The sequence below is a fragment of the Camelus ferus genome, chromosome 14 (genome assembly GCF_009834535.1).
Source record: "Camelus ferus isolate YT-003-E chromosome 14, BCGSAC_Cfer_1.0, whole genome shotgun sequence".
Classification (NCBI taxonomy): Eukaryota; Metazoa; Chordata; class Mammalia; order Artiodactyla; family Camelidae; genus Camelus; species Camelus ferus.
Window position 1 is genome coordinate 11,881,272 of NC_045709.1, and position 27,170 is coordinate 11,908,441.

Here is a 27,170-nt window from a genome sequence, read left to right on the forward strand (position 1 = left end):
AAACAGGCTGCAAGGTCCATCTCCAGTTCCATCTTCTACGAGTCTCGGTGTTAGGAATGATCATAGCGACTGTTTTTGGTTAAAATATCTCGGGTGTCAGGCGTGGCACTAAAAGCGTTACAAATGTTATCTCATTTAAACCCCCACATCATCCCTGCGAGGAAGGTGTTTTTATTGCTATTTCCCTGATGAGGAGCCTGAGGATTAGAAAAGGTAAGAAGTAACTCACTTGTGTTGAACAGAGCCCCTCTGTCTAACCCTGAAGGTCACATTCTTTACTACCTAACTCAGACAAATCCAGGGGAAACGGCAGTTGTTTTCGGTAGCTGAGTGTCCAGGGCAAGTGATGCTTATGTCCCGATGTGGAAAAACACACGTTACCCACCCGACAGGTGGGACCCAACACAGGCTGCGGCTCATGCAGCTCCTGGGGGGTGAAGATGATTGAACAAACTAACCCTGTTGTGGATTGAATGGCATCCCCCCCATACTCTTCCCTGGAATTAAGGATCTGAAACCAATAATCCAGGATTCAAGAGAAAAAAGGGGGGAGTTGGGATGAAACAAAACTGCATAAACCAATAGGCAACCATTACGCAAAGCTGTGGTGAGACCTTTATCCTCTGCAGGTCTAGTTTACCAAATATTTTGGGGACAGCTTACCTCTCCTCAGAATCTTCCTGCTCTAACATTCCTCATGGATGCGTAAGCTCTTCCGTGAAACAATGAAGTATTTTACTTTAAAAAGAAGCCGTTGAATGGGTCTGGGATCTTACTTCATCAGCTTGGCTACAGTAATCATATGAAGTCTGTGTGTGGCACTGGGGTGCATGTAAGCCATGACTAAAACAGACTCTGATCGTTGCCCGCTGTTTGTGGGGTCAAGTCCGTGTATTGGAGGTTGGTTTCCATTTTTCTTGCAACACCCCTGGGGTGGGAGGCTGTAGTTCCATACATTTGAAGTTTTGAAGACATGGGACCTGAGTTACAGTCTTATTATTTATATGTCATCCATTCTCATAAGGTATCAAAGGTGGGAAGATAAGAACTAAATAATTAAAGAATAGAGAGCTGATTTATGAAAAGGCTTTCTCTTCCTCACTCTTTCTTTTTTCCTTTTGTTTCTCAAATCACCCTTCTCTGCCTCACTCTTTGTATTATAGAACATTTCTAACAGTCACAAATGTAGAATAGTATTATTACCTAGGTTTCACACCTATAGCCCTCGTTCACCCCACACCAGAGAGTTTTGAATTCAAATGCTTCGAATTATCTGTATCTGCAAATACTCCACCATTAATCTTTAAATGATAAAGACTTTTTTTAAAAACCACAATATGATGATCATGACTTAAAAAATCAACAATAATTCTTTATTCTCCATTGGCGTACATATTTCCCTGATAGTCTGACACACTTTTTTTTCCAGTTTTATTGAGGTATAATTTACAAACTGTAAACTTCACCCATTGAAAATACACAGCTTGAATTTTAGTAAATTTATTCAGTTGTGCAAACATTACCACAACCCAGTCTTAAAACACTTAGACATTTTTAATGGTTTGTTTGCATCACGATTTTATTAGGGCCCTTACATTGTGATTGGGTGATGTCTTTTAAGTCTCTTTTAATATATAGGTTTGCCCTCTATGTTTTTTTTTTTTTAAGTGAAGAAATAAGTCTTTGCCTTTAGAATTTCCCAAAGTCTAGATTTTGTCAAGTGCATCACTGAGGTGTTACTTAACATGTTTCTCTCCCCCTGTATTTCCTGTAAACTGGGGTTAGAGACCCATTCAGATTCAGGTTCGATTAATTTCTTAGCACGATTACATCATGGATCGTGTAGTATACTTCCAATGGGGTGTCATGATGTGTGATTTCTCTCTCTTTTTCTGATGTTAGCAACCTTCGATCATTTTTGCCTAAATCCATGATTTCATTAGAATTGCAAAATGGTGGTTTTCTAATTTCATTTTCCTTCCACCTTTATTACCTGGACTACTTCTGTAAGATACGCTTGTCCTCTTAAACCATTTGGTCTCCTATGGATGAATTTGAATATGAAAGGCAAGATAGATGCTTAATTCTTTTGCTTTATTTATCATTTATCAAAATAGTAAGTTGATTCCCCAGCATCCTCCAAAGGCAACCATTGAGTTTTGCTTTGTTTTTTAGTGTCATTATAAAGTCAGAGATTCAAACTTACTGGAAGTCTTTCAGTTTTTTGTGGTCCTGGTCCCCCTTGATGCTCAGTAATCTCTCTGTGTGGCTATTCCACTGAAGCATACAAATCTGGATTTATTTGCTTTATTTTACTTTTGTGTTTTAGGGAGTGCTTTTGCTTTTGTTTAACAGCTTTATTGAGGTATATTTACATATCCTAAATTCATCCATTTTAAGTGTACAAATTAAATAAGTTTTAGTAAATTTATAGAATTGTACAACCATCACCTGAATCCAATTTTGAACATTTCTCTCAACCCCCAAATCTTCCTTGTACAGTTTGCAGTCAATCCCCAGTCCCAGGCAGACGATTTTGCTTTCTGGCTCTCTGGATTTCTCTTACCTGGGTATTTCCTATAAATGGAATCGTCAACAGATAGTCTTTTGCATCTGGCTCCTTTCACTTAGCTTAGGGTTTTTGATGTTCAGCCATGTTGTAGCATCTATCAGTTGTTTGCTCCTTTTCCTTGCTGAATAATACTCCATTGTACAGTATAACACATTTTGTGTATCCATTTGCCAGCTGATAGACATTTGGAGAGTTTTCAGATTTTGGCCGTCATGAAAAATGTTGCTATGAATATTCTCCTCCAAGTCTTTATACAAACATGTGTTTTAATTTCTCTTGGGAAGATACCTAGGTGTGGAATTGCTAGGTCATTTGGTAAGTTTATATTTAACTTTTAAAGAAATCATTTTAAGAAACTCAAACTGCTTTCCAAGATGGTTGTACCATTTCACACTCCCGCCAGCAATGTATGCAGGTTCTCCACATCCTTGCCAACACCCTGTTCCCAGCCTATCTTTCTGATTTTAACCATTTTAGTGGGTGTAAAGTGCTTTCTTATTTTGGTTTTAATTTGCGTTTCTCTAATGCTGAACATCTTTTCAAGTTCTTATTGGCCATTTGCATATTTTCTTTGGTGAAATGTCTGTTTAAATCATTTGCCTAATTTTAGAAATTGTGTTTTTGTCTTCTTCTTATTGAGTTGAATAAATTCTTTATATATTCTGGATGCAAATCCTTTGTCAGATGTATGACTTGCAAATATTTTCCCCCAGATTGGCACTTGTCTTTTCATTTTCTTAATGATGTCTTTTGAAGTACAAAAGGCTTTAATTTTGATAAAGTCAAATTTCATAATTCTTTGATGGGTCATACTTTTTGATATGATTTATAAGTCTTTGCCCACCTCAGGATCATGTAGATTTTTAAAATATTCTCTTCCAGAAGTTTTGCAGCTTTAGCACTTATATTTAGGTCTTACATCCATTTTTGAGTTAATTTTTGTATGTGGTGTGAGATGAGGCTCTAAATTAATGTTTTTGTATGTCAGTATCCAGTTGTCCCAGTACCATTTGTTGAAAAGACTATCTTTTCCCCGTTGAATCACCTTGGTATTTTTGTTGAAAGTCAGTGGACCATAAGAATAAGGATTTATTCCTTGACTCTTTGTTCTCACTCGTTTATCTATATGCCTGTCTTTACAATACACCACACTGTTTGCACTACAGCCACAGTTAGCAACTATAACTTTTTGTAGTAAGTATTGAAATTGAAATCAGGAGATGTTAAGTCTTCAATTTTGTTCTTTTTCAAAAAGAAAAAGATTGTTGGATTTGTTTTGCTAATACTTTGTTGGGATTTTTACTACTATGTTCACGAGAGGAATTGCTCTGTAGTTTTCTTTTCTTGTAACGTCTTTATCTGGTTTTGGTATTAGGGTAATCGTGGCCTCACAGAATGAGTTAGGTAGTATTCCTTCTCCTTCTATTTTCTGGAAGAGATTGTGGAAAACTGATATAATTTCTTCCACAAATGTTTGGGAGCATTCACCAGTAAAACCATTTGTGCTGGTACTTTCTTTTTAGGAAGGTTACTGATTATTTACTCAATTTCTTTTATACATATAGGCCTATTCAAATTACCTATTTCTCCTTGTGTGAGTTTTGTTAGGTTGTGTGTTTCAAGCAATTAGTCCTTTTCATCTAAGTGATCAAATTTGTGGGCATAGAATTTTATACAATATTCCTTTATTCCTTTTAATGTCTATGGGGTCAGTAGTGTTGATTCTTACCATTTTTAAATGAACTTCTAAATTTTATCGTTACTGATATAAAGAATATAACTTTAAGTCAAATAACCATGGCTGAATGTGACATTGCCTGAATGAGAAAAGATTCGATGTCAATTCTGTTACTATTTTTGATTTTTATGGATCTAAGTGCTAAGAAATCTTGTCTGCATACATAAGAAGGTAAGAGTGGAAAGAGTCTGTTAGAGCAATGTCACTCAATTCTGTGAACTCTTTCTGAGTTAAATGTCAAAAATTCCGTGGGGATCTTTCATCAAAAATTATTTTTAGATATCTGTAGTGATCATCTATTAGGAACTCCTTCCATTTTGTCAAAACCAATGACTTGGAAACTACTTTAAGTGCAAGAAGGTGTTTTATTTACTCATTAGTGTCATGCACTTTCTCAAACACAACCTCAACATTTCAAATAAACCTTTGCCTCGCAACCTGGAGGTTTTGCATGGACCATGAATGCATCATTATAAGATTTGGGATGAGGAAGAGGTAAATAATGCTTTTGTTAAGTGGGAGAAGGATCTGTTATGAAAGAGGAGGTAAGAAGAGGGAACTTGTAAGATATTTGACCCTGAATCATACTTAAGTCAAACAGTTTAGGAAAGGGTGAAGGAAGAACTTGAAGCTCTGAAAAGTATCTCCCTGAAAACTATGTAAGTGCCTAGATACTCCTTGGAAAGATTTTGTGCATCTGAGGGCATTGATCCTACTTTAAAGACCCACCATTGGAAAAGGGAGGAAGGCCTCCTTAATAATGTGACTTTTGGTACGAGACCTACAGGAAGGGATGGTTGAACCACTTAGCTATCCAGGGGGAGAGCACTTCGGAAGGAACCGCAACAGCAAAGGCTTTGAGGTAGAAGTGGTCTTGGAATGTTCCACAAATAGCAAGAAGGCCAGTGTTCGTTGTTGCAGAGTGAATAAGGGAGAGGCAATCAGCATCGTGTTAGATCTTGGAGGCTAAGGCAGGAAATTGGGATTCTAATCTCAGTGAGATGGGAAGAATGGCTCTCCATTGGAGTTTTGAGCTTGGGGGTGACATGACCTGATCTTTGCTTTAAAAGGCTCATTCTGGCTGCTGTGTTATTATGTAGAAATATTGTTGCCTTTGTCACTTCTGGGTAGTTTTGTTAGCAACTCTTTCTGGGTTCACAGTTGAGGGTGACAGTTGTAACTGCATATGATTATGTGAAGAGCCTGAGCCTCAAGGAATCTGGGCAGTCAGCTCGGTCTGAGTGTGGTTTTCTCGGCTTTATTGGCCTTGGAACTCTTGTTTTCAAAATGGAGCCACCTCCTTTCTGGCTGCCATCCTGTTGTACTTGAGCTGTGAATGTTGGTGTTTACGAGTCAGGGACGTGTACTAGGTCCCAGCTGATGACCTACAGATCATGGAACTAAAGATAGTCTTGTAGGTCAGTTTCTAGGACACAGACCCTGAAGCTCAGGCTTGTGGGACGTTTACTGGGGAGTGCTCTTGCAGACATCACCTGTTATGGGTAGAGGAGCAGGACTGGGCAGAAGGAGATGCTAGAAGATGATGCAGTTGCAGCAGAGCTCTTGGCCATCCTATAAGAGGATGGCCCTTTAGAGTTTTCTCAACTGAGGCTTAAGGCCTGAGCCTTAATACCTTCCACATCAACTACTCAATGGTCATGAGTTGCCTTTAAAAAAGGGATGTGAATTTGGGCCAAAAGTAATTCCTAGGGAGGACTCATCTCTAAGCCACCAGCAGCCAAGACTCCAGGCAGCCTAGGGAATGAGTGTCCCAGTGTTGAAGGGGATATACACTCCAGCTGGTCAACTGGAAGAGCCCTTTAAAGATCATCACCTGCTTCCTAGACACCACCATTCTTACACTAAAAAACTAAGGCCCAGAGGGAGTACTGAGATTGTTTATCTGTTCCTCATTTTCTCTTGTGTGAATTATAAAACACAAACATGACTTCAGTGCTTAGGCCTTATATTCTAAAGGAGGGAGAGTGTAAAATTTATTCTAAAGTTTAAAAAGTATTTGCCTATTTCAATGGATAGTTTGCAGCGACCGTTAGCGCTGCATTTATTTATTTATTTTCAAGACACAGTTCTTTTACTTCGGGACAACCACATGGATTATTCAGGGGATCACAGACTTTACTTCTCACTCGTTCCACACACATCCTGTTTCCCTCATTGGTCCACACATTGTTCGTTACAATAAAAATCCACTCTGTGCCCACAGCAGTGACAGGAACCTATTCATAACATTGAAATAATTTCAACCAACATGAAGAACACTACTCAGATAATGTAGTTTGCTTTGCTTGAGTGGTTCTGCCTTCCTGAGTTCATTGTGAAAGGAATGTCTTTGACCACCCAGCAGTAGTGTTCCCTTGTTTATGAAATATTTTTCCCCCAGAAGAAATTGTATAAGACTGAAACAACTAGATTTTGTAAGATGTGGACTGAATTTAGTAAACCAACTTACCAACAGCAAGAGACAATTGGGGAAAGTTGAATACATTAAGAAATAATATTGAGTGATTATTACTACTTTTCTTAGGAGCAATAATGGATCTGTCGTCATGTTAAATTTAAGTCTTTATGGATGAGAATCAATACTGAAACTTACAAGTAAAATTATATGAAGTCTGGGATTGGCTTAAAATACTCCAGAAAATAAGAGGAATAGTTGAAACAAGAATGGCAAAATGTTGATAGTAGTTGGAGCTGGGTCATGGTTCCTGGGGGGTTAATTTTGACTACTTTCTCAGCTTTTGTGTGTGTTAGAAATTTTCCATAATAAAACGTTAAAAAATATTTTTTTCATGTCTGGTTTTTAAATTTTCATTTTGCTGGATAGAGGCTAAAATAAGGGGTTGTCCAGTTCAATCTTGGGTTTCTGGCAGTGTGTGTCCCAGTTTAGAGAAAAGGCATAGCCCAGCCTGCACAAATGCCCGGCTGGACCCCATCTGGTGATGCTCACCCTCCAAGGCGAGCAGTACCACCCACTCTGGGTTTCGCTGTGAACGACCTCCAGTGTGGCCAGAGGGAGGGTGAACTGAAAGGGCAAGCAGACCTGGGTTCAAGCCCTGGGCCACTTTCCATAAGTATAATGAGCTTTCATAAGCATAATAAATATAAATATAGTGATCTGATACATCATTTGTGCCCACTTAATCTCATTTATAAGCTGAGACTGTTTTGAGGGTTAGAAATAATGCATGGAAGGTATCTGAGGCACAGATGATAAAATGAAAATCATTATTAATAAAAGCTGTTCTTCTCCTGCCCTGGGAAATAGTCATTTGTCTTGAGTCACAGGAGTCACTCAAACAAAAGGCCAGACCCATGTTGTGGGAGAACTTGTCCCTGGGGGTTTATCTTTGGCTGGGGGAACGAGCCCTTATAGCTAGATTTCTTTCATGGGGTTCCCCATCACCCCGAACTGCTACCCTTTCATCCTTTCATGCAAGTTTATTTACTGGTCTGTCTTTAGGACTTGGGTTAAGAATTTGACATACCTGTTTATTTAAAACATGAGGATATGGGAGGAAGCTTAAAATGTCTCTAAGATTTTTAAATTGTGGGTTAGCCTTGTATATTTTTGCTCCTTTGGATGGCTGATCAAATAGGAATTACCCAAGGACCCTGGCTCCTTGGCTGGGGCTCCATCCCCTAGAATGAGGGAACCTTTTCCTTGGTGCACATTAGAGTCTAATATTAATCATATTCATAATACCATACATAAGGATTTTTTAATCTTTATTGTAAGAAAAAGTAGCACAACATGAAAATCCACCCAGTTCTTTTATATTTCATTAATCGACTTCATACGTACTTTATCAGTTTTAAAAACATTTCGTTTTATTTATACTGATGACATTCCTGTGATCTAGAGAGGTGGGAAGTAATATCATTTGGAGACAGAGAGGGTCAAGGTGAAGGACTTCACTCCAAACAGATCTCACTTTCCCCCCAGCGTTCTATCCATTAATTAGACCCAGATTATAATCTCCCCATTGAAGTCATGCCGGGTTAATTTCCTAGCTGACAACTGCCACCTGCTTCCCTCCCCCTGGGAATTTCCCAGGGGGACTCTGGCCAACACTGACTCAGCCAGCTCACACCTCACAGCCTTCCAGCAGCCCCACTTCACCCACCTTGATCGTACTTGAAGGAAATCAAAAGTAACACCTAGTTGGAAAAGGGCTAGGCCTCTCACCATAGACAGTGCCGCCTCCCACTCAGCAGTCCGTGTCTTGTTTATCTGGACTCACAGATCAGGCTGAGGTTCAAGAGCTGCCATGTAGACCAAAACTGAGGGCAGAAGCTCATTTCCTGGTGGTCTGTGGGGGTGGTAGACTTGGAGTCTCTGAATCCCCTGCTTCTCTGCTTGGGGACAGCGACAGAGAACACAATACTTACTCCTTTTCCGAGGAGTCCACTCATTTCTCAGTATGTCTCTGATGTCAAAGGTCTCGGCAGATGGCCTTTTGCTGACTTGCAATGCTTCCCTGTTTTTATCAGGTTGAGCTGGATATTAATAAGTGCTGTCATTTATCAAGCGTATACCATGAGCCAGGCGCCGTGCTGAGCCAAACGATTGTAGAGTCCCTGGGAATACAGTTCTGAACGAAGCTCTCCGGAGGTTGTAATCCACTGGGGGCGACAGCCACTGAACACTGCTTATTTGAACGGTTACAAGGGGGAGAAGCCCTATGGAGAGGACGGCCGGGCTATGTTGGGAGTCTATGAGGGACGTTGCTTCTGTTTTATCCCCACGTAACTGTGGGAGGTAGGCATTGCTTTCCACAATTTTCAGACAAGACAACTGATGCTGAGAGAGTTTAAGTGAATTTATTAGTGAAAGGGAGTGCGGGGATTTGACTGAAGGTCTGTCTAATGCCAAGGACTTGGTGTCCTCCTCCCCTGTACGTAGTGCCCATGTACAGAAATAAGAGTACTTACCATGGTCAGAAGCGTCCATCTTCTGTAAGTTTCAGTTTTGTGACATCATTGTTGTATCAGATGATCAAACGTTCTTACCCCACAGAGAGGCTTTGGGGGACCTGTGAAACTTCTGAAACTTTATACAGATTTGAGGCGGTGAGTGCATGAATTTCTGGGATAGAGTCCCTAGATCATAACATGTTCTCAAGGTGATCAGTGACACCAAGAGCTTCCTAGCCACTGCATTAGTTCATGTAATCATAGCCCTGATCATGACTTTGGTCTCAGCCCACCAGCAGGCAGCTGAACAAACCCACTGCGAAAAGAGGTGGGTGTCCATCGGTTCCCCATGTTAGCATAGTGTCTGTAGAGATGATCAGGTGTTCACCCACATCTCAGTCCTGCCCCTTCCCCTTACCTGCCAAGCCCTGTGGTTGGGACAGGTAGAAGAGGTGGGGCTGGTGTCTCCCGGGCACTGAGAATCTTCTCCCAATACATCTCTCTCATGAGTTCAGTGGTGCCTGATAATCCAGCATTTCAGGTAGTTTCCTGGGCCGCCCTAACCAAGTACCTACACAACCTTTGGGGCATGACGCACCAGAAATGTATTCTTTCAGTGCTGGAGTCCAGAAGTCCGAAATCAAGGTGTCAGCACAGCCACGATCCCTCTGGAGGCTCTAGGGAGGAATCCTTCCTTGTCTCTTCCTAGCTTCCAGTGGCTTCTTGCAGTCTTTGGTGTTCCTCATTTTGTAGTGACATCACTCCAATTTCTGCTTCTTCAAGTGGCCGACTTCCTACTGTTTCTGTTTTTCATGGGGTTCTAGTAAGGACAGCAGTGGTTAGATTCAGGGCCCACCTTACTCCAGTATTACCTCATCTTAGTATAACAATCATATCCACAAAGACCTTATTATCTAATAAGGTCACAATTTGAGGTTCTGGGTTGAGGGGGGACTTGGATTTTCAGGGGATACTATCAACCCAGTATAGACATATTCTTTGACTTTGTCTTCTGCTAACAAAATAAGTACTTCTCAGTAAAAGAGCAGTTACATCAGAAGCCGTCTCTCATTTATACGGTAGTGTGAATGAGCTGATCAGGTCTTTTTCCAAAAGCAGATCCTGTTTGGGCATAGGTGTGAAGTTACTGGGCAGCTGGATGGGGTGGCTGTAAGCTCCTTGCAGGGAAGGGCGGCTGGGGACACCAAGGACGCATTTTCTTCTCTTTGCAGTTTCGCCGAGGATAGATCTTGATGTGGAATTCATTCCTTTTGTGATACATTCACTCTAAAAATATTGAATATTTGATATGTGTAAAGAATTATGAGGACAAAAAAAAAAAAAAAAGAATCAGGTATGACCCCCTCCTGCCCTAAAAGAACCTGTGGTCTCACAGGGGTGGTGAGCAGGCCTAACATTCCCATCCTGAGAATCTGAAAGTGGTGACTGTCCCACCCCCCTAACGCTGAGGGTCCTACCCGAGTTGAGAGGTGGGAATGCTTGTGCACATGACTGTCCCAGAGGTGGATCGGGAAAGACCTCATGGCAGTGGAGGTATCTGAACTGGGGTTTCAAGGATAGAAATGTGGAGAAGTAGCAGAGAGGCAAAGGGGCCACAGGTTGAAGGCACTGAGGTGGGAAGTCTAAGGCATGAACAGAGAATGGTATGGTTAGGCTGGAGCTGAAACAGCATGAAGCAACTGGATTGTGGGGGCCTTGGATGCCAGGCTGAGAAAGTCGGGCTTTAGATTTTAAAGCAAGGGCCACGACGAGTCACTGAGGGCTACTGAGTTATGAAAGGCAGGGTTAGTTATGCTTCAAGAAGGCTCACTGGACCACAGAGGGTTTGATGGGAGGGAGACACAGACAGAATGCCAGTTATGAGGACACAGCAAGGGTCCTGGGGAGAGGCAACTAGTCCTAAAAACTGGACAGAATCCATGTGAATGGGGCAAGAAAATGGATAAATAAAGATGAGACAGAATATGTAGTGAGGGCAGGACTGGGCAACTCATTGGATGATGCCAGGTGGTTTGCTTTTTTAAGTTGGAAACATTTGTTAACCTAACATTTATTTTTTAATTTTTTAATGCAGTATATTATACACAAAGGAATATAGGTGATGTATATGTAAGTTGTAAAGCATAACAGTCAAAGAAGCGCCCTTCAACCTGCCACTTCCCACTTGCTCACTTATAATCATACCTGTTTGCCTGAACTCATCCCTGGCCCTACCCTTAATTTTGTGTTTCACCATTTTCTTGCCTCTTTCTTACAATTCTACCATATCTGTTTGCCTAAAATGTTATTTTGTTTTGTTGGTTTTGAGCTTTATAAAAGAGATATCTTACTGTATATACTCTATCTCGCTATTATGTTTTTAATTCAACCCTATGTTTCTAAAATTCACCTATGGATGGTTTTGCTTTTAAAAGAGAGGGAAAAGATGATGCGTGCAATTTGGACATCTCCATTTCATGGGCAGAAGGCACCTCCAGTTGGAGGCATCTAGGGAGGGAGAAGTCTGGTTCCTCGGTTGCCCCCCAGAAGGCATTTCCGAGGAGTTAGGTTAACCTTCTCTTTGTTCTGTCCCTGCCCTGAAGAGCAGCTTCTGCCTAATTGTAACGAGGGTGGGCACCATAGTAACACATTCTGTACCAGGAAGCTCCATAAAGAAAACTTGCTGGTTTAAAAGCAACAACACATCTTCAGTCTGGGCAGGGGTAGCTCATTTATATTCGACTCTGTGTTCATTGGGGCAGTTTGAAGACAGGGCTGGAATCATCTGGAGGCTCACTCATTCACATTCTGATACCTGGGCTGGAAGGACTCAAACAGTTGAAGGCTAGAACAGCAGGGGCTCCTTGGGCAGCGCCCTCTCCATGTGGTCTCTCTGTGCTGTCTCTCCATCACTGCAGCTTTGGAAGGTTAAACTTCTTATATAGCAGCTCATGGTTCCAATGTGTACATCCTAAGAGAAAGAGAACCAGGTGGAATCTGTATTGCCTTTTATGACCTAGCCGCAGAAGTCCATTACCTATACTCTACTGGTGGAAGAGTTACAAAGATCCACTCAGGTTCAAGGAAATAGAACATAGACCCCATCTCTTGATGGGGAAGTGTCAACATCACATTGTAAGGATGGAATATAACGATGTGGCCATCTTTGGGAAATACAGTCTGCCACAGACTCTGACCTAGAAGAATGAAATGTCTTGATGTATTTTTATAGGAGAATCCTGTGACGGAATAGGAATAAACATATGAGGAATAATGGCCTAGGAAATAACCAGTCAGACGTTTGGGTCTACAGTCTAAGATACAGTTCTCCTGCTTCATAAACCAAAGAAGTGGCATCAACGCAAAGAAATTGGGCTCAACTTGTGTGGCTAACAGTCACTGTGCAGTAGCATTTAATTCAACCAATAAGAATGATTTTTGAGCTCCCGTTTCTCATGAGGTGCCATGGTAGTTGGTGGCATATGAAGTGAGATGTGCATGTCCTGATTTGCTCCCCAGATGCTTACTAGAAAATCTGGTGACCAAACAAGAGAAAGCAAGGTGATAGGAGGTAAGGAGAGGGAAAGAGGGACAAAGGAAGAAAGGAGAAGTAAGATTAATAAAGGAGAAATAAAGAAGATGAAAAGAAGAATTCTTAAAAATTTCTATTTCTGCATGAGTCTCTCTCCTTTTCTGCTCCAGTAGAACTTTTGAGCTCTTTTCCCACAAAGTCACACACCAAAAAATTTAACTACTAGGTTCTTAGGAGGAATTTGTAGTAATATTGTGTGAAGACAGCATTTTTTCATCTTAAAAACTCAAAGCCTCAAGACTTGTACCCACACCAGAATCCTTGCAATTTGTATACTGTTGCTCAGCGGGCCATATTCTCTAGTTTTCCTTAGTTTTAACTCCTTGGGATACCATTCTCCAAAACAGCCTATCTTGTGGCCCCACTCCTTACAGGTAGATGAGATTCACGTGATGGGGTTGGAGCAAGGAAAATGAACTCCTTATCTGCAGTGTGACCCAGTTCTGTTTTATCAGAAGTGGGGAGAAGATGGCTAGTGCTTTATCTACATCTCCACAGAACTTTGACTGTGAATCAGAAAAGGGAAGGGGTACAGGAAATTCAAATGCATTCAGCAGTTGGTTCTGGAGGCTCGTCCGGGCTCTTTCTGTCTCTAGAGCTATCCAGGCAGTTCATTGCCAGTCTCTACTGCTTCTTCTGGATGGTAAGTCTGGGGCCTGTCTGAAGTTCTACAGAATTGGTCCTCCAAGCTGAGGAGACTTCTGAAATTTCCATTGTTACCTTTAAAAACAGTTTTATGGAGATACAATTCACACACCATACAATTCACCCATTTTTAAGTGTATGATTCATTGGTTTTTAGTATATTCAGGTGTACAGCCACCACCACAGTCAATTTCAGAACATTTTATGATCCCAAAAGGAGACCCCATACCTATTAGCTTTCACTCCCCATTTCTCCCTAGTCACTTCCCTCCACACCCCCACCTCCAGGAAGCTACTAATCTACCACTAATTTAATCTAATGGACCTGTCAAGATTCTGGACTTTTCTTATGTATAGAATCTATCTATATAACATGTGGTCTTTGTGACTGGCTTCTTTCAAGGTTTTAAAGTTTCTTCCATGCTGTAGCATTTATCAGTACTGCATTACTTTTTATTATCAAATACTGTTCCATTTTATAGATGTAATGCTTTTTATTTATCCATTCATCAGTTGATGGATATTATTTTCCACTTTTTGACTATTATAAATCATGTTACTTTGAGCATTAGTGTACAAGTTTTTGTGTGGACATGTTTTTATTTCTCTTGGGTATATACCTAAGAGTGGAATTGCTGGATCATATGTTGACCCTATGTTTAACACTTTGAGGAACTGTCAAGCTGTTTTCCAAAGTGGCTGCAGCATTTTGTATTCCTGTGAGCAGTGTAAATGAGGGTTTCAATTTTTCTACATCCTCATCAACACTTGTTATTTCTGCCTTTTTAATTATATCATCCTAGTGGGTGTGAAATGATACCTCATTGTTGTTTTGATTTGCATATCCCTGATGGCTAGTGATTTTGAGAATCTTTTCATGTGCTCATTGACCATTTTTATATCTTCTTTGGAGCAATGTCTGTTCAGATCTTTTACTCATATATCAGTTAGGTTATTTATCTTTTTATTATTGAATTATGAAAGTTTTTTTATGTATTCAGGATACAAAGCCCTTATTAGATATATGATTAGCAATTATTTTCTCCCACTCTGTGGGTTGTTTTTTCACCTTTTTGATGGTGTCAGTTCAGGTGCAGAAGTTGTTGATTTTGATGATGTCCAATTTATCCATTTTTTATTGTTGTTTGTTGCTAGTGTCATAGCTAAGAAATCGTTGCCTAATCGAAGGCCACAAAAATTTATGCCTGTGTTTCTTCTCAGAGTTCAGTAATTTAGTTCTTCTCTTTTGGTCTTTGATCTATTTTGAGTTAATTCCTCTATATGATGTGAGGAAGGGGTCCAACTTCATTCCGTTGCATGCAGAGATCCAGTTTTCCCAGCATCATTTGCTGAAAAGCTATTCTGTCCTCATTGAAATGTCCTGGCATGCATTGTTATTTCTGACGGCCTTAAAAAAAAAAAGCAACAATGAGAAGTTAAAGAAATTGCAGGGAAATTTCTTGATAAATCCTGGACAGTAATGATTCATAGTAGCTACACTCTGCAGTGCCTGTCACATTTAACCCTCACAAAAACTCTGTGAGGTAGATTATGATTATTCTCACTTTCTAGATGAAGACGCTGAGGCTTAGCAAGGTTAAGACGCTTGCCCCAAGGGCCACTGCTAAGGACTAGTAGCACTGGGTTTTGAATCCAGGCTCGTTTGACTCCAGCACCATTCTGAACAATTATTGGCTCATGCCAGAAATAACAATGGTAGCTAACTATGGGTCAGCCACTATTCTAAGCACATCACTAACTCATTTTATTCCTACACTAACCATAAAAGGGGTGTGTATTACTTTTATACCCATATTTGGATGGATAAACTGGGATACAGAGAGTTTAAAAAATAGTCCGAACAATAAATGGTAGAGCTAGGATCCGATCCCAGAGTCTTTGCTTTTTAACCACCACACCATATTCTTCAAAGCTCTGTTGCTACAGTTTTAAATTTTCAACTGCAGCTTCTCTGTTTGGAGAGCTTTATGATGTGTTCACTTGCAATTTCCACAAACAAGTTGCTTTAATTTCGCCAGAGCTTCCTGTCTCTGGGATTGCTCATTAGAATAGTCCTGAAGAAATTTCCAGGAGGTATTTTTGTCTTAATAAGATGAGCAGTTTTCATACTGCTCAGCATCTGCTTTTCTAGTTTCTTGTAATAATAGGGGCACCACTAGCCTATAGGAAACCAACCAGTCCCCACTGTGGGTTTCATTTAAGGTGAGATGGACGGCTTTCACCCTTTAGGCGTGTATCATTCTTCACGACCTACCCAGGTAGAATAAATGCTGTGCTCAGAAAGGTGACTGCTACTGCACTCTCCATTTCTACTGTTTCTCTTTAATCATGAAATGTCACTGTTCATTAATTCCATTTGTTCTTTTTGCACATGAAAAAAAACCCCTGAGTCTCCCAAAGGTTATGAGCCTTGTCCAGGACTTCTGATCCTGGTCCAGTGTGTTTTCTGACCCCCAGGACACCTCTTGCTGATGTCAATATGTTTGTTTTTGTTTTCTTGGGAGTGAACTATCCTAAGGTATCTGTCGCCAATGTCTTAATGGTGGAATGCAGAATGATATAATGCTTTTCAGTCGTTTCATTGTGAATTTACTCCAAATAGTTTTTGTTTAATCAGGACAATATTTCCTAGGTTGCCAGGCAACGTAGTGATGGAGTTTCAGGCTTTGTTGCCAGCCAGTGAAACAGAAAAGGCTCTATCTTTTGCTTCTAGAATGGAATTCTCTTTCTCTCTCTTTCTAGATTTGTGTTCACTTTGTGTGGAGGTCAAAGAATCAAATGGACATAAAGAAAAAAAAAGTGGAAAAAGCTCATGTAAGAGGAAATTAGCATCCCTCGTTTTGGCTCCTGTACCTGAATAAGCGGATGGGTAGACGTTCGCTTTGTGTGTGACACTGTGTTAGGTTGGGAAAGTGGCACCTTGGAGAGTTACACGGAAACTCAACATAGATCTGGACAGCTGAGAAAGGAGACAGTCAATCGAGATGAAATTAAAGGTTACAAACATATAGTGATTTACTTAAGTAAAATACGCATCTGTCTCAGGGAAGGCTATTATGAACTTTGGAGTAGAAGGGGAGGAAAAGATCAGGCGCCAGTAAACTACACATTCAAAAGGGATGAATTAGGCTGTACTGTCCCCTTGCTGCTTATTGGCATGGTTCTAACCCTTTCCACACTTGTGTCAGGTTTGGAAATCCTCAGTGGAAAGGGAAAGATGGCAGTCCTGGAGAACACTGAAGAAAATAAATGAATGATTTGCAGTTAGAGGAAAGACTGAGAAAACGGTTGTGTTAATGAGTTTGGCTGAGCCATGATGCTTCTTGTTCCCCATCAGTGCCTTTCCAAGCGTCCAGTTCCGCTGTGCTGCCTGTGGGTGCCATGTGTTGCCTTGTCTCCCATCACGTTGTGTGTGTCTCTGATGAGTGTCTTTTGTGTTGCCATTCTTTTTCACGAAGAAGCTTATTCATTCACTAGTGCCAGTGTCAAAGCCCTTGAGGTAAGCATTTCCCTACAAGGGGCCAAGAGGCATGTGGGGATCCAGGATCCCACATCATACACACCCATTAAGTCACTGGTTTCATGAAGGCCCTTTGTCACCCCTATCTTGACACCTCCCTGCCCTGCTTCCTGCCCACCACCCCCTCCCAGCTCCTTTCTCTACTTTGGATCCTCGCCCCTCTTTTTTGGATACCTTCTTTTGTGAAATAAAACCCAGATGTTTGGCCCCACCCTCCTCACTCCCTACATCCTGCAGCAAGCATGCACAATGAGTTTCCTTAATAAACAACACTCTTCCGGAATTTCTCTGATCTGATTTCCTCTGCTTCACTTTTGCCAGAATCACACTTGCCAAGGTTTCTGATGACTCCTAACCACCACCAAAAAAGGGCCATTTCCCATGCTTGATCATTCATCCCTTCAGCCACTTACACCATGCTGGACACATGAGGTGAAGGATGCAGTCCTTGCTCTCCACACACTTACATTCTACTAGAGGAGAAACCAATAAACAGACACTTATGTCTGACTCCTGACCCAATCTGAGGGTGGGCAATGGGTTTGAAAAATGTTTCTAGGACTCCCCAAAACTTAGTTGGCTGTATGATCAATTTACTGCTTCATACCTTCTTTTGCCTGATCTGCATGATTTGCCTTTTAATTCAAGCCACCCTTCTAGATTCTTTGGAGAAATGTGGTTCTGTGGTCCTGCCTTTATAAAGCCCCTTAATACAACACACGTTTTTAAATGTCTACTCTACCCAGATCAAGTTGCAATATCATTAAAAAAAAATGAGATATTAAGAATGTAGAAAATGAGAGAGTTTAAAGGAAGGCAAGAATGAACTGTTTAATAAAAGAAAGGATGGCAAAACAGAACTTTTCATGAGTTAGAATGAGAACCGGGTCTTTCTGGTAACTTATCATCTATGGATATTTGTGAACATCAGTCAGTAGTCAGGATTCAGGTTGTTCACTCAGCCAGTATGTGCCAGATCATGGAGCTGGTTGTTTACGCCCAGCATCTGCTCTGATTGGCTGGTGCCAGAGTGGATTTATGTGAAGGTAGTCAAGCCTTAGCTTCAGAACCCTTTATTTTCACAGCCCTAGGAAAGTGTTCATTCACAGGGTCATATGTTTTTGTAAAACTTGTACAACTAACATAAATTAATTATGATTGGCTAAGACACTCCCTCCTTCCATGTGACATCCTCTCCATTACACTTCTTGAATTGGTGGCTGCAGGCACTTTTGGGATCACACTAAGGCAAGTAGACTTAGGCGAACATTTAGTTCGGGTTAGAGGGATGTATTTATGAGCTTCTCAGTCACTTTTGTGTAGAATTAAATATTTCTAGCCACCCTTACTTAAGAGTGGTTTCCAGAAATACTCCCAGTGTCCATTGTACTGACTCAACCAGAGCTGATGTTTAATGTGGACAGGCTCTAAGGCACCTGCCACTAGAAATATGTGGGTAGTAGAAGACAGTCAAAGTTGAAAATGGAAGGAGCCAGAAGCTATTCTGTGGTAAATTATTTCAATTATTAGATAGGTACGGTTCTGAGCTGAGGATTCAATTTCTTATCAATACCTTGTCAAAACAGTTCTTGCCTATCCAGTGTATCTATGACAGTACAGCATCTACAGTCATAAATGCACCATATAAAATTATTTTTCATACATTTTCATAGGAAGTCCATAGAAATACTTTGATATTAACAAGCAAATTGTAACAAAAAATTTCAGATCACAGTAGAAGCAGTAGGACATTAAGAAGCTAAGATCTTTGAAAAGAAGTCATGAATACACACTTGGATTCTTGACACTCTAATTAATAAAGAGGGACAAATCTGGTGTCACCCCCAGACCCCAGCAGGATGGGCCTCTGCTCACTCCCCTCCCACTCTGCATACTCCAAGGGGAACAGTCCACGCGGGGCCAGGGGACACTTGTTTCTCAGGAGTGTGAACCAGTGGAACAGTTTTGATGAGAAATCTATACCTACTGCCCTACACTGGAGACCAGTATTAGGAAAGCGCATTCAGGAAAGAAATTCTTAAAGCATCCTGGAGAGAGTGGCAAACCAGGTCAGATGGCTAGTGTATGAGAGAGGCCAGAAGACAGAAAGTGAAGCAGAGCTCTGTGACATGTAGAAGATAGCCACCCCCTTTAGGCTACTCCACAGGAACACGAGAGAGCCAAGTTCCTCCAAATAAAAGAGTTCAGAGGAAGCTGGCCAGTGAGCAAGGCCTTTAGAGAGATGAACATCATTGCGATGGGTGGAAGTGGACTGGCACGGCCCTGATGGCCCTGACGGTGAGAGGCCTGTGCTTCACCTCCCAGAGCCCAGAGGGATGTGCGGTGACCCTTGCCTTCTGCCTGCCTGGCTGGCTGAGGCTGCAGCCAGGCCTCAAACTGAAATGAAAATCTCCTTCTAAGGGTATTTCGGGTTCACGATCCAGTTGGCTAGTGGGAGGAAAAGGATATTATCTGATGACAGATGGGGTAGCCAATGTCTGCCTATGATTACTCATAGAATCAACATATGCTGGGAATTCCAGGGAGGTACGTTCCAGAAAACCTGTATCCCGGTACTTGACCTCTGGTTTAGGGAAACAATGGGGCTTGGCGGGGGCGGAGGAGGGGCAGGAGATGCGTTTGAGGAGCTGAATATTCATCTGTAGTCATGGTGTGAATGGCTCTACAAGGCTACTGCTGTCATTCATCAAAAGCTCGGGGATTCCTCAGAAAACTATAAACCCTGGAGTATGAGGCTTACCTTTATTCAACTCACTTTATAAGTATCTATGGTGAGCTTGCTCTTTGGCAGCCATTTGTGTTAAGAAAGGGGGTGTAAAGACACAGAAGAGAGGGTTCCCTCCCCCTAGGGGTCTGCAGATTTAATAGGGGACTTACAGAGTTGTGTTCTGAAAAAGAATGACCGAGCAGGGACTGGCAGCTACTTGTTAATTCTTTGGAAGCTGGTGTTGGCTGAAGCACATGAGTGACTGGGAACAAGGATGGATGTTTGGAGTAAGTTAATTTTGGGCTCCAAGACCTTCTGTCTCATAACAAATCTATTTTCCCTTCACTCCGCTTTTCAGCACATCGAGGTCAGCTGCCCTCATGGGTCTCCGGATGAGTAGAAGTACTTTGAGCATTTAGTAAGGGTCATGACTCTCTGTTACTAATCTTGTAACTATCCATTAAGTACAAAGCCCTCCAGTGGCTCCTTCCAAATTGGTCCACTGCTGCTTGGATGGTGAGGATGGCTGATACAGTAATGGCCCTTAATCTGGGGCCCACGGCACCAGCTGTTGGGAATTTTGCCAAAGCCAGAGTGTACTTGGGTTAACCCTGAGAATTTACACAGTGGTTCTGCTGTAAGAGTGTATACTCCTCCCTCAAGGAAGCCAGTTGGGCCAAAACAGTGGAATGTTTTCAGGGCTGTAATGTGAGTAAATTCTGAAACAAATGGCCATGAAGTCAGTGCTTTATCTTCTTCCAAAGCTGGAAACATGAATGCTATTCTGTGCTTTAAAGTTTAATGGCTTGTAGCAGTAGGGTAGAACATTCTTACATTATGAGGTACGGGCTGTTCTGTATGGTGGTCAGCAAGGCAAGCTGACATGACTCCATGTTTGGGGAAAAAGGGAGAATGTCCTAAAACAGAGGACCAGAGAAGTGAATAAAAGTTCATAAAAAGCTATAGCTGATGGTGACAAGAACCATCATTTAGCTATAGTTTTGCCTCTGTGAACCTGGAAATTAAAGGAGCAGAAGGAAGACTACTGTAGTCGTAAGCCTCTTGTTCAGTGGGATTGTGGGTCAGCTCCTAGGAAACCACTGACTTCAGCCCCAGCTCACAAAGATCCAGGCAAGTGGGATCTTCTTTACTCTTACCTGCTTTTTAAACTAGTTAAATTGGAATTATTTACATGTTTTAAAGTTAATGCTGGGGGAAGGGTTTAGCTCAAGTGGTAGAGAGCATGCTTAGCACACACAAGGTCCTGGGTTCAATCCCCGGTACCGCCTCTAAAACTAAATAAGTAAACCTAATTAGCTCCCCACTAAAATTTTCTTTTTTTTAAAGTTAATGCTTATGGGATGCAATTCGCTTTGTAGTTCACAAGAGTGACGATAATGGTAGTTATTCCGCGAACATGCTGAAATTCATTGTTATATTTGATAAATAACTCCTTAAGTCTCTCAGACACGCTTCCTAAAGAGAGCTTCGAAACATCTCCTTCAGCACCTTTGACAGTTCTTTGAATGTAGCAAGTGATTACAAGTTCATGGTTGGTGGTATCTGCTGCTGATGATAATGGTGACGATGATGGTGGTGGTGATGATGGTGAATGGTGGTGATGGAGATGGAGATAGCTAATGTTCTCAGTGTTCACTGTCACCAGGTTCTCTACTCTGCACTATGCATTCATTAGCTCATTAAATCATCACCACTCTGTGAGTCAGGTATCCTCAGCTCCATTTCATAGATAAAATGAAGACTGAAACCAGAGGATAAGTAACTAGTCTGTGTTCACATGATGTGTTTGTAGCCACGCTGGGAAAGGTTCTCAAGTGTTTCAGGCTCTAAAATCTAAGCTCTTGCTCACTCTTCTCTACTGATTTCATGATACTGATGAACCTTGGCTACTGTCTACTCCTGTCCTCACCAGATACGTGTCAAGCCATAAAAATAAACCAGGATATCCCTGCCTCCCCCTGCCCCTCCCCCACCACTGCAAAAAAAGACGCATTGTTGCCATAGAGGATGTATCTCAGAGATCAAAAGAAAGTTAAATTGGGAATCCAGTCTTCTTTTAATGGAATATTTGCTGCTGGGCCCTGAGGTGTATCTGAAGATGATGTTTACTTTGTGATTAGCAGACACTTTTTTTTTTTCTTTTTCCCTTCCTTTTTAACTACTGAAAAAGAAAAAGAAAGGACTATGTACTGTCCAATAGGCCAAACAGTCCTGGTGTGGAGACCCTAGCTCCAGCCTGATCACCCTCACTCACAGGCTGTGTAGCTGCATCCAAGATACTTGACGATCTATCATGCAGACAACTCATGGAGATCAGACAATTGGCCTCCTGGTAAGGATGTAACACTGTTTAATGTAGAGAGGGAGATGGCTGGTACTCAAGGGGAACAGGGCAGGGACTCCAAGGGATGGGGGCAATGGCTGCTGCTGGAATATTATTAATCATGACCCTTCCACCACTTATGATCATGGTGTCTTCAGACTTGTACTTTCAAGCAAGTGTACATGTTTTACCTCATTTTCTTCTTCTTACTGGAAACCTGTGAAGTGGATGGTGCCGAGATTATCCCATTTTCCACCTGAAGCAGTGGAGGCTCAGAGAACTGGATTGACTTGCCAAGAGTTAGTTCATGGTGGGGATTGGGATTTGAGGCTCCTTGGCTGTGTACTTGCTCCCTGCTACACGTTCTGTGTCTGTAAAGTCACAACAACGCCCTAATAGCAAACGCCATTTCTAAAACACCGGCCCCCAGAAATTCTAAAGAAAGAAACAGTTTTCAAATTGAACGATGTAAAGTGCATTTGGGCATAAAATCCTACAAATGTGTAATTTATTCTTGCTAGTGAGCCTAGAGATGAAGAGACTTAGTATTTTTCCCCCCAAACTCTACTTTTAAAAAAAAATCTATTCAGAATAGGAAAAAAATCATCTAGTCGCCTCCAATTTTTTCCCTTGTTTCCCTCACAGTGAACGTAGATTTGTGTTTTCTTTCTGATTCTGAAAGAATAAAGCATGATCATTATAGAGAATTCAAATGATATATAAAAATATAAAGAAGAGAGTGAAAGACTGCCAAGGCAATCACCATTCAGAGTTCGAAGGTCAGCCTTCTAGCATGCGTTTGTATGGATACTTGGAGCTGCCTCGTTAAAAAGACCTAAACCAACAGCCTTTTATAGAAAGGGAGAATCACACCAAATTTTCTTTTACAATAGAGTTTTCCCAACAGCAGTTTGCTTACTGTGGAGCCCAGCTATGCTTGATGATCACCTTGTAAAAATAGAGAAAATGAGTACCTTTGGGGCAAGCCGGTGTCTTGAAGGACAAGGAGGTGGTGAACTGCAGGAGGTGAAGGAAATATCTTCCTAAGGAGGGGTTTAGTCTGTTCAGTTCAACAAGCTTACCTTGAATTCCTACTCTGTCGGGCACGAGGGACACAGAAAAGGAAGGATACTGTCCTGCCTCTGGGGTCTAATGGGCCAGTGATGGCTGATAACTTCTGAGCATGAGAGGATGGGAGATCTGAGAGCTGAGGGCAAGGGTAGGCACTGTAGCCCAGCTCTCGGTGGGAGGGAAGGTTTTCTGCCGGAAAGGCACCTTAACTGGGTCTTGAAGGAGTTAACCTGATGTATGAAGGATAAGCCAGGCAGAAGGAACAGGGTTCAAAACGGCATGGAGGTAGGAACAATGTGGTGGCTGAGGAGAAACCACAGATGGTTCAGTATCGCCAGAATGTGTGTGTGTGTGTGTGTGTGAGTGTGTGTGTTCAGTGGTGGGTGCGGAGAGGTCGGCCAGATCACGTGGGTCTTCATTTAACCCTGGAAAAGCTGGGCAAAGCAGTCACGTGGTAGGTTTGCATCAAAAAGTCTGCTAGGGCGGCAGGCGGGGAGCAGGGTGGATGGGAGAGGGCTAGACGGGGGCGAGAGGAGACTTGGCCAGAGTCCAGGTGAGGAGTGACAAGGGCCTTGGCGAGGCAAGGTGCTGGCGTACAGAGGAGGGCTGGAAGGAAAAGCAAAGGTTTTGGGGATCGGAAGGCGGAGGCAGATGAGGAGAGGCTGAGCCCAGAGCTCTAACCGCAGAACTCAGTGCCCAGGACCTCCCTTCCTGAGGCGGGGAACAGGGCGACCAGGGAGACTATCTCCTCCGGGTCCCTCTCTGGCATTTGTGGGGCCAAGGTCATGCCCACTTCCTAGGCAGCCTGCAGCCAGGGACTCATCTTCATGGGGTACAAAGGAACGGCCCCCTTGGCTTAATTTGGGGTACTTCTTCCTCGCCATGGGTAAGCCGAGGCTTAGATTCTGGCGGCATTGAAGTTCGATGTCTCCCTCCACCCCATCCTACTTCCTTCCCTCCCCCACAGGTCTTGACCCACAGAGCACTCACTCCTTAAGATCCTTAATCATTGAAGAGGTAAAACTAAGTGGATGCTCTGAGAGGACGGAGCCAGAGTGGATTCTTCTTTCCTAGGAAGATCTGTGGTAAGAATTCGTCTTATCAGTGAGGTGGGTGAAGGTCTTCTCTGGGACTCTGGGATCTGGAAGGTGGTCTGGCCAAGTCCCCAGAGAATGGGCTCTGACATCAGACAGACCTGAGTTGGAATCCTGCTCTGTTACTTATCAACTCTGGGATTTTGAGAAAGTCACGTCCTCTCAGGGGCCGCATCTGTAAAATGAGAAGCACTAATGCCGTGGGGATGGGTGACGCTATAATTTCTAGTGCTTGGTGCACAGATAGGTCCTTGGTGAGTGTGGAGAAATAACCAGCGAGCGACACAGATGGTAGGCGTCACTCAGGGCGGCGCTAGCGGCCATCTAGGCTTTAAAATTTAAGGAAAGATGTGTAAAGAATTAAAGGAAAATATATCATGGAGGAAAGAGGAATAGACTGATCCAAACTACACACATCCCATTCCTGAACCATATCCTAGCAAGTGAACTGGATTAAGAACATTTTAAAGCACGTGTAATGAATAAGATGCTGGGGGAGGGCCCACCGTGATGACTGTTTTCTGGAGGACCCTAATTATGACTCTTAATATAAAATCATTCAGCATAGTCATGGCACAGACTGGGTACCCCCAAAATATTTCCTGACAAAGTATATTATCTGAGACGTGTCAAGTTGTTAAGTGTCTTAGAGCTGGCAGAATTTATACCATGGAAGAGAGAGATATTTAAGAGCAGTGATGCTAAGCCACAGAAGTTAGCCAGATGAAGAAGTGGAAATTAACTGAGAAAGAGTTCTTAACACAGGGACATTGTAAAGCCTTAAGGGGCTCACTGAGAGGTGGGAGGGAACAAGATAAGAAATCTGAGAGTTGTGAATGGATTTAACCCTTCTTATCTGTGCTCACAGGAGGAGCTTTCAGAAGGCCATAAAACAGAGCAGAGATGATCTCTAAAGAATTCCAATTTGTCTTTGAGTGTTTTATCGGATGATTCTTTGGGTTCACGTCTACTGTCCTGGTTAGATTGGTTCCAATGTTGTGTTTCTTGAGCACATGCCAGCTAGTAGGAAGGGGTGAGAGCCAGCTATATGTTGAGGAACTTTTCCTCCTGGGATTAAAATTGTGACCCGTATAATCCACAGAGTGGATAGACAGAGCTGAGAGGAAGTTTATCATTTTGGATATCTAAGTTTTCCAGATCTCAGGGAAGACGCTAACCCAGAGGTCACAAGTTCAAATGCCCATGGTGGGGTGAGGCAGGTCATGTAAACGAGGAAAACAGTCTTGTATACAGGAAAAAAGAATGGTGGCTATGTCTTTTAATAACTGTTTCATCCATGCCATGGACCACTATTCTCAGCAATGAAAAGAAAGCAAGTATTGATATGCTTACCAACTCCAGATAAATGTCCAGGGAATTATGATGAGTGAAAAAATCCAATCCTATACACTGTATGCTTTCATTTATATCACATTCCTGACATGACAAAATTACAGAAATGGAGAACAAAGGAGTGTCTATGGCGGGGCTGGGATGGGGTGGTGATGGGATGGCGGTGGTGCTCTTGAGGGGTCCTCCTGGTGACTGAAACTGGCAGTATCTGGACTCTGTCAACATCAGTATTCTGGTTGAGATGTAATACTACAAGTTTTGCAAGATGCCACCAATGGGGGAGACTGGGGAAAGGGACACGGCATCTCTCTGTCTTATTTCTTACAATTGCACGTGAGCCTACAATTACCTTCAAGTGAAAAATTAAACAAAGGGGTAGTGGGAGCTGTAGTGAACTACAGAGCACATGACCCTTTTCACAGGCAATGGAATTAAAAAAAAAAGACAGTGCAACCCAAAATAACAAGGACCTCCCCCCAAATCACCAAACCACTAACCAGGAAATAAAAATGTCTGATCCCTGAGCCACTCACTTAAGCTCAAAAAAAATTTTTTTTTTAATTGTAACTATTTTCAATGTAGGTCTTTAAAAGATGTATTTCATAGTCCTTTGCCTTCTTAGACATAATATAGTGAATATACCAAAATAATCTCAATTGTTCCTGGGAGCAGGATACCTTCATCTGCAAATCGTAGATAACCTGACTGGAAATATCTTAAGCACTGAGAAAAAGGTGTTTGTATAAGAAGTTGGGATGGAGGGTCAGAGTGTAGGGCTGGTCGAATGTTATTACATGAAGCTGAGCATGCCGTGTGAGTGTGTGTGAGTGTGAGTGTGTGTGGGTACACAGGCACTGTGTGGGACTCGGAGGGACTGAGTGAGTATTCACTCTTTTGTGTGCAGTCTTTGTAAGCTCCGTTTGACTGCTCAAAGGCCTTACTGATTCCAAATAGTAAAGACTTCTGAGATACTGCATTTTGAAAAGATAAAATCAAACTTAAACATGGCAATTGCATGTTGCTTTGCTTATTTCAGACTGGCCACAATAATACTCCTGAGAGGTGGCTTAAGAACCTCGATTCTGAGGCCAGACCGTCTGGTTCAAATCCTGGCTCTACCACATACTGGCTGTGTGACTTTGGGCAAGTTAAACAAACTCTCTGTGCCTTAGTTTCTTTACTTGTAAAATGGGGATGATGATAATACCTATTCATAGGGTTGTTAGGAGGAGTCAATGGGTTGGTGTGTGTGAAACACCTGGAAGAGTACCTGGCGTATAGTAATGCCATACCTGTTTATATACATTAAGCAACAGTAGCAGTGTGAGTAAGAGATGCTGCCAAAGCGTTGCTCGCCGTCTTCTAACTCTCATGACCAGCGGGTCTGGCAGGTTTTCAACCATAGGTGAGGTCACCTAAGGGCAGTCTTTCCTAAAGTTTCTGGGTTGTTATCACCTGGCCGTATGGTAGCACCCGAGCTCTTCCTGTGGACTGTGTCCCTGGGCGTCACGCATTTGTGGTGTGGGGAGGGAAAAGTGGGAGATGCAGACTGTTCAC